Genomic DNA, 9,126 nt, shown 5'->3' with positions numbered 1-9,126 from the left:
TAATAAGATTACCATATTCCTGTACATAGCCATGAAGAGAAATGTATAGACACTTTGTCAAGTATCAGAGATATGTGAGAATAAGATTAACGTACCAAGACCAAAGCAACTTCAGATTGTCAATTGTAAATAGCATCCAGAATCAAGTTAAGTAATTTTATGCTTTTTATTATTTTAATAAATGTGTGTGAAAATTAATCAAGTTCTGTTTAAATTTGGTCATCGTCAATCTGCTACTCTAAGTGTGCAAGTGGCATTTCTATCATCTGACCTAACGGCAGAAGATAAACACACCACGATAAGACCATGAGACATATTGCTGACACTTGCCTACTTCGTTAGAGCAACAAGTCAAATAATCTGATGGTGTGTGTACCAAAGGTCTTACAGTATGCACACCACACACTGTCAAAACTAGTTTATTGTTGTTAAGAGGAGGAGGTAATTCTGACTCTTGTCATTACTCAGAAAAAAATATCTGGTGCCTTGAGATCTATGAAAAAAAGCTATTGACACCCTTCTTATCGAGACTGCTAGAGTACAACAGACAGTTAAAGTAATAAAAACAAGAACAGTTGATAACAAACCTGTCAACATTGTCTTATCTTACCTAAGGGTGGAGTGGCATGGTGTGGTATAACCAATGTTGAGATGAAAGGGCTGCGAGAAGAGTGGGTTCCTTCTGGTGTCACTGGAGTGAAAAACATAATGAGAAATTTAATGGCTTAGTAAAGAAAATTCACATTTGTATCAATTTTCACTTACCCATGTTACCTGAAGAAAGCTAGATGAATATGCTTTAATGCTCATCCATTTTTCCCAGATATTATAAGATGTTTCAAATGTAAAACATTTGGATACACCATGCTAACTTGTAAAGGGGTTTCTATTTGTATATCATCAATCCACAGTATAGAATCAACATGCTCTGACCAATGTAAGTATGTTAATCCTCAGGAAGTAGCAGTGTGTGGAGCAGGGAATATACTAGGTATTTAGAGGAAATGTAAATTTAACGTCTTATGATAACCCCAAAACATTTCATTTGGCTGATAAAAATAAAAAGCAGAAAAATCAATGACATCTACAAGTTTCATAAGTTCCTCTTCCATGGCTGTCACAAAATAGTTCCTAAAACTAAAGCTGAAATTTGAACAGAAGTCACATGGGTTGGAACAATCGTTTGTACTTGCATTTGTGCTTGTATCTCCAGCCAAACTAACATAGTTATGGTTTGAGTTGCAGTGAGTTGTCATTTCCTCTTTATACACTATTTCAATAACTTCTCTAGTTGCATTTGTCGTTTTTTGACTGCAGATTTCATTGCTTGCTGGTTGGAATGCAACCAACATGTGTATGGTACAAGCTGCAAACTACGCTAGCAATTTTTTCTTGACCATTAAAAAATAAAATGACTGTGCCAAAATGTAAAAAAAAAGTTTAGTAAGAAAAATGCCATAAGACAAAACTCTTCTCATTTAGTAGAGCAGAGGCAAAGGCTCCAGGTTCGACTCGTGGTCCAGCACGCAGTCTTAATCAACCAGGGAGTTTCAAATCACTGCACACTCCACTGTAGAACAAAAATTCATTCCAGAACATGTACACTGTATTTAGTATGCATGCTGAACAACTTTACAATACTGCTTGTAATGCCATCCTTTTACTTGGCTACCACTGTAAATTTCCTGGATCCATTGTAAAAGAAAACTGGATTCATAATCTTCTAACAATATTATTGGGAAAGAATTACATTTACATTACATTTATTATTTACTGTATATCCTTTGTACACTTCTATCCACTTTTGATCCTGTTGAGGTTCAAATAGAAGTTATCTAGAGTAGTATTTTGTAATGTCTGCTTAAAAGCCTGTTTAGTTTAATACCATCAAATGCAGAGTCTTACTGCAAAAGGGTAGCATCACAAAATGTGTTTTTGAGCATAAAATATAATTTTTTTGCTTTGAAGATTTATTTTGTATGTGTATCACTCTACGTTATATGCAAGCAACAAGTCACTAGTTTCAGATGGATGCCTTCATGTTGTAACAAAATTCAATCCCCCCCCCCCCCTCCCCTCCTTCTTTTTTTTTTACTGTGCTAGATGCAGTGTGGTAACTGAAATGGAATTCTCTTACCTTATATATATATATATATATATATATATATATATATATATATATATATATATATATATATATATATATATATATATATATATATATATTGTACGCAGGGTCTATTACATCTGACAGGGGTTAAAATAGTGTTTTAGTTTGAGAACTCAACCTTGAACTCATTTTTCAGGGACAGTGAGCAATGGACAGCAGTCATCAGAAACAAGCTGAAGCCAAAATGTTATGCAAAAATTTTGACATGTCCCAGATGGACACCTGAGAATTCTACAATTAGAAATACATGAGGGAAGTGTTAGATTGGATTTTTGGATCAGTGCCTATCACTTGCACTTCATAGTCACCTCACCTCACAGACTGATTTGTAACTTCAACAAGTTTCTCCATATTCCTTCCAAATATCACTGCCCTGTCTAATGTCGAAGGACCAGCATCTCTTGCACAGTGGACATAATGGGGTCTGTGGCTGATCCACAACTTTTTGTATGTCCCTCCCCGTTGCTTCCAGATTGTATAAAGACTCTCCCCCAATGCTCTGGAACTGTCACTCTGTAACATCAGCACATGAAAACCAAAGGTGATTTATAGATAAAAGCATGTGTCTTGGAGGCAAAGAGTTTTTATTAATCTATAGTATTCAATAGGCAGTTTTATTATAAAAGTTATTATTACTAAAAGTATTGTAAAATTTCATTTCAACTAATATAACATGCTGATCACAGGTAAGTGGTGAGACATACCCTATAGCACTTTCTGCCGTGAGAAAACTATTTGTATCTGTGACAAAGAAGTGTACACTGCAAAAAGGACTCATTCAAAAGATGATGTTGATTCTGTGCCTATAGACCATGTGGAGTAGTTAGCTTTACTCCTTCTGTTATTTATATCCCACCAAGGTATTCCTTTACAATACTTACTACAGAAAGCAAACACACAACCAGTTACAGCCACATAGAGACATAAGATAATGTTATGGCTAATATCAGTAATATTCATCATAAACACAAATCATGATCCTCTCAATATTTCCTTTTACACTGATGTGGAACACAGAATACAGAAATTTATACACTGCTCCACTTGGTTCATTGTAACACTATTTTTGCTCAAATAGTCTACAGATTAATAGTAAGTTGCTCTTACATATGCTTGCCAGTGGCACACTCTTTTCATTGAACAGAACATCTAATTCCACAACACTTGAATGTATTAAGTATATATTCAGGCACCACGAAGTTAATTATAGCGTGACCTCGTGTACATATGAACTAAGGTGGATTACGTCCTAGCATTTGAATGTCTATTGAAGTGGGAAGGATTATACTCCTCTTTCATCTTATTTTGTATACAACTCATAACACTGCACATACATCCCCAATCACACCACAAATATTGAACACTGTAATCAACATCTTGTGCATTTACATCTTCAGTCAGCACAGCATCCAACGTACTGGATGAATTGCCTGCAGTTGTGTGGGCTGTGGCAACTCCAACGGCAGTGAGTGCGCCTGCTGCAGCGATGGTGCGGCAAAGTTGAACAACTGCAATGGTATAGTTGAAGGACAGCAGGTCTGATAGATCAGGAAGCCCATCTGCTAGCTCCTGCTGTAGCTGTGCAGACAGTAGTATGTAGATGTCTTCATCCACCAGTTCCACAGGGGCATGTTTCGCCACTGGAACAATAAAAAACCGTAGGTATACAGTATATTCGAATATGTATTTGTTAATAGTAATATTAGCAGTTTTAATAATATTGCATACTTACTTACTTACTTTCGAATCTAACAGTCTCATTCCTCTTATGCCTGGGGGGCTCTGGCAAGGAGAAGGGGAAGGGGGGAGGGGCTTCCTCTGGATGACCTTGATCAATTACCAGTGGTTCCCCATGGAGGGTGTGGAAGGGGGGGGAGGGGGGTTGACCTCTATTATAAGCTGTGTGAGTGTGTAACTTGACACTGGAGGTCCTTATCACACCTTTATGTCCACTGAGCAGCTACTGATGTGATGAGAGTCCTATTGGCTTACTGGCAAATAGCCCCTTGACACTCCTCCAATTCTACATACCTACTAGCAATGGCCACGCGGGATTAGCCGAGCGGTCTAAGGCGCTGCAGTCGTGGACTGTGCGGTTGGTCCCGGCAGAGGTTCGAGTCCTCCCTCGGGCGTGTGTGTGTGTGTGTGTGTGTGTGTGTGTGTGTGTGTGTGTGTGTGTGTTTGTCCTTAGGATAATTTAGATTAAGTAGTGTGTAAGCGTAGGGACTGATGACCTTAGCAGTTAAGTCCCATAAAAACTTCCTGGCAGATTAAAACTGTGTGCACCGACTGAGACTCGAACTCGGGACCTTTGCCTTTCGCGGGCAAGTGGAAACATCCCCCAGGCTGTGGCTAAGCCATGTCTCCGCAGTAGTTCTGCAAGGTTCACAGGAGAGGTTCTGTAAAGTTTGGAAGGTAGGAGACGAGATACTGGCAGAAGTAAAGCTGTGAGGACCAAGCGTGGCTCGTGCTTCGGTAGCTCAGATGGTAGAGCACTTGTCCGTGAAAGGCGAAGGTCACGAGTTAGAGTCTTGGTCGGTGCACACAGTTTTAATCTGCCAGGAAGTTTCATATCAGCACACACACTGCTGCAGAGTGAAAATCTCATTCTGGAAGTCCCATAGGATTTCACACACATTTGAACATTTTTACTAGCAATGGAGCTTATCTGCAGGTGCCTAGGACTCGCATCACAATTATTCTCTGGACAGGTACGTTTTCAAAGTTCTCAACAAAGGCCAACTGAAAATGTTAACAAATTAGGGGTTTTGGAGGCCCCCTGTGTCGTTTCATTGACACAATGTTGATGTCACACCCTCTGTGATCATGCCACAAGAGGGCGAGAAAGAGGGATGAAAAACCACATGCACATATTCTGCTTTGGATCACGTTCAAATTTCGTCGAATGGTTTTGAACAGTCCACCCTAGGAGCACCACAAAACTGCGGTCATACTGCACTCCAAAGAGGTGTGATAACATTCAATGGCGTTGCTGCCTCACGATGTCCATAGAGAAGGGTTGAATCGTGTGGGGGGCTGGGGGAGGGTGTCAACAGCGTCAAAGGTTGCCAAGAACGACGTCCTGTTGCTCATCTCAGTGCGAACTGTCGTTTTCGACCACGAAATGTGTGGGAATCAACGCCCAAAGGGAAAGGGTTGTTTCACTAACAGCATTCGTGCCGCCTACTAAGAGCCTATTCGTTTCGATTCTGAGCGGTGATGCGTTTGAAATGTTTTCCTGGGCCTCCCATACGAAAACTGTGTGATTTCAAAATTGGGCATTATAGTTCTGATCTCTGTCACAGAGACGTCAAAAGAAGGGGTGAAATGAGTGAGAGGAGGTGTGATGGTTTTCCCTCCTCAATGGCGCTGAGCAGAATTGTGGCGAAATTTGGTGTCAATATGATACCATTAATGCACGTTACACCTCACATGAAATTTTCTGTCGTTTCTTTCGCATGTGTCAACACGTTGGTGTTTAAAGCGTTGCTGAGTCCTAGTGTGAAGTTGCAGAGCGCCACGCTTTTGCAGTGTAGCACAGCAAGGCTAGGCGCAAATTGAGGTGTGTGTACCACGTGTGACGCGACACGATAGTAAAGCACGATGAGCACTTTCCGCAAATGTCGCACAGGTTCTGCGCATATTGAGACGTGTAATGGCAGTCACGCCCCACCTCCTGTCCGTGTGGAGGTGGAATCACGTGACCGGCCTGTGGCTGTTGTGGAGGGGAGACTGCAAATTCCGTGTGAAACTTGAGTCTTGCCTGACAGAACTGAAGGGCGCGCACCCTGTAATCTTTCTCAGACGATTTTATAGAAACTGTTCAGTAAAAATGTTCGATTTTTGCCTTACCTGTAGCGTCACATGTCAGCTTCGTGGCGAAGTGCTCATCGTTTCAAACCCTCCACGAGACTCAGAGGGCCATAGACACGGGTTCCCAGGTAGATGCCGTGTTTCTTGACTTCCGCAAGGCGTTCGATACAGTTCCCCACAGTCGTTTAATGAACAAAGTAAGAGCATATGGACTATCAGACCAATTGTGTGATTGGATTAAAGAGTTCCTAGATAACAGAACGCAGCATGTCATTCTCAATGGAGAGAAGTCATCCGAAGTAAGAGTGATTTCAGGTGTGTCGCAGGGGAGTGTCGTAGGACCGTTGCTATTCACAATATACATCAATGACCTTGTGGATGACATCGGAAGTTCGCTGCGGGTTTTTGCGGATGATGCTGTCGTATATCGAGAGGTTGTAACAATGGAAAATTGTGCCGAAATGCAGGAGGATCTGCAGCGAATTGACGCATGGTGCAGGGAATGGCAATTGAATCTCAATGTAGACAAGTGTAATGTGCTGCGAATACATAGAAAGAAAGATCCCTTATCATTTAGCTACAATATAGCAGGTCAGCAACTGGAAGCAGTTAATTTCATAAATTATCTGGGAGTACGCATTAGGAATGATTTAAAATGGAATGATCATATAAAGTTGATCGTCGGTAAGGCAGATGCCAGACTGAGATTCATTGGAAGAATCCAAAGGAAATGCAATCCGAAAACAAAGGAGGTGGGTTACAGTACGCTTGTTCGCCCACTGCTTGAATACTGCTCAGCAGTGTGGGATCCGTACCAGATAGGGTTGATAGAAGAGATAGAGAAGATCCAACGGAGAGCAGCGCGCTTCGTTACAGGATCATTTAGTAATCGCGAAAGCGTTACGGAGATGACAGACAAACTCCAGTGGAAGACTTTGCAGGGGAGGCGCTTAGTAGCTTGGTACGGGCTTTTGTTGAAGTTTCGAGAACATACCTTCACCGAGGAGTCAAGCAGTATATTGCTCCCTCCTACGTATATCTCGCGAAGAGACCACGAGGATAAAATCAGAGAAATTAGAGCCCACACAGAGGTATACCGACAATCCTTCTTGCCACGAACAATACGAGAATGGAACAGAAAGGAGAACCGATAGAGGTACTCAAGGTACTCTCCGCCACACACCGTCAGGTGGCTTGCGGAGTATGGATGTAGATGTAGATTTCGCTAATGGTCGCACTTACTGTGATACATACATTTTAGTAAGACACTACGCAAAATTGCGTTTGGTGCTTATTACACCACACGTTGCTGCGTATGAAACTTACATAACATATTGGCCGCACGGAGTGGCCGTGCGGTTTGAGGCGCCGTGTCACGGACTGCGCGGCCCCTCTCGCCGGACGTTCCCGTCCTCCCTGGCAAGATGGCCGCCGAGTCGGTTACAGTGTGATGTGGCTCCACATTCAGATGCAGATTTTCTCGGTAAAAATTTGATTGTGGACACTGGTATTTAATTCTCGGGTACCAGGAGTGTTATCTTACATAGTCCGTTCTCGTTCACTCATTAAGTACTGTAAATAAAACAGAGAGAGTGATTAAAGTACTTCTAGTGCTTTCGTCGTGTGCAACGCGTCGACGGAGAGGCCGTCGCCCTCCCGCTGAACGAGCGCGTGTCGGTTTCGCCAGTCAGCCGCGCCGGTTCTCGCGAGTCAGCACCCAGCGCCTTGCGGTGCGACACCTCATCTGTGGCAGCGGACATACAGTAAATATCTCTGGAGTGAGCATTGCGTTCTGCGCATGTTGTCAACATTAAACCAGGATTGTCACGTGTTTTCGGGACTTCGCTGTGCGTGTGTGCTTTCTGCAGCGTTTGAAGTTTATAATATCAAGAGTTTTTGTTGTGTTTCACCGTTTGTTGATAGTGTAATAGCGAGGGTGAATTGCTGTTGTTGCTACGGATGCAAAGAAAAATATGTGAAAGGAGGGATAGTAACTTTTCATGGGTACATACCATGTAGCTCTAATTATAGATATCATATTAGTAAGAGACACTGTATATGTTTAAAAATTTCGAGACGCCGTATAATTAAGGCTTGATTCTGTAGACCTATTTTTCTACGATTTTATGACTATATAACAGATATTACAGCTCGTACAAAAGCTTAAAAACAATCGCTTCCTCTCGTAAATTTGTTAGTGGAACAGGAAAGGGAATGGTTAGTTGTTTCAGTAAATACTATCCTCCATGCATTTATCAGTGACTTGTCGATTATGTATATAGATTACTCAGTCTACTATTTATTTAATAAGCTGGGAGCAAGTACTTAAAATGCGTTAAATAAATGCCTCAAAGTGCCACCAGTAAGAAAAATTGTGCTTTAGGTTGCAAAAACGAGAAAATAAATACGCAGAAATACAAGAAAAAAGGACGAATTAGCAGGGGTATGATCGCTAATGTGTGGCAAATTCGGTGTTTTTCGGACACTTGCAAAAGTACTAGCGTACTGTCAAGTCGTTTTGCAAGACCATCACTGCAAAAATGTACGTCAGGCTCTGTAATACTAAAAAGTGCTGTATCATACCGAAAACTACCAAAAATCGAGTTCATCTGAACTGTGACACCTATCGCAAAGAAGCCGAATGTAATATCACTTGCCCTTAAAAGTTACGTAGCTGGTTTATTCCCGGTATCAAATGGATACTGTTAAAATGTCTGCGCAACATATATAAATAATCCACGACACGTACGAAAAGAATCCGTCTGTAAATAGATGTAGTGACATTCTAAATATATAGGGCGCTATACGGACAAACACACGACGTCCCGACACCACGTGACCAGCCCGGCAATGTATGTTGGCAACACAAAATCTGTTCTGTGCATGTGAATGCTCACTCCAGAGATATTTACTCTATGGCAGCGGAATCCGACCATGGAGGTAAAAATAAGAGGAGTTGTCATGACGTCACAAACTTGAAGTCGACCCAACTGAAGGTCTGCCATGTTAACTACCCCGAAACATTTGATTTGATTTGATTTATTATTGGTCCTGTAGATCATACAATTTGTACAGCAAAGCACATCATGATATAGGACAAGTTCGCTTCTGGTCATTTGATTCCGTGTAGTCGTAAAGTGTTT

The sequence above is a fragment of the Schistocerca americana genome, chromosome 2 (assembly GCF_021461395.2).
Source record: "Schistocerca americana isolate TAMUIC-IGC-003095 chromosome 2, iqSchAmer2.1, whole genome shotgun sequence".
Lineage (NCBI taxonomy): Eukaryota > Metazoa > Arthropoda > Insecta > Orthoptera > Acrididae > Schistocerca > Schistocerca americana.
This window is presented reverse-complemented; position numbering follows the sequence as displayed.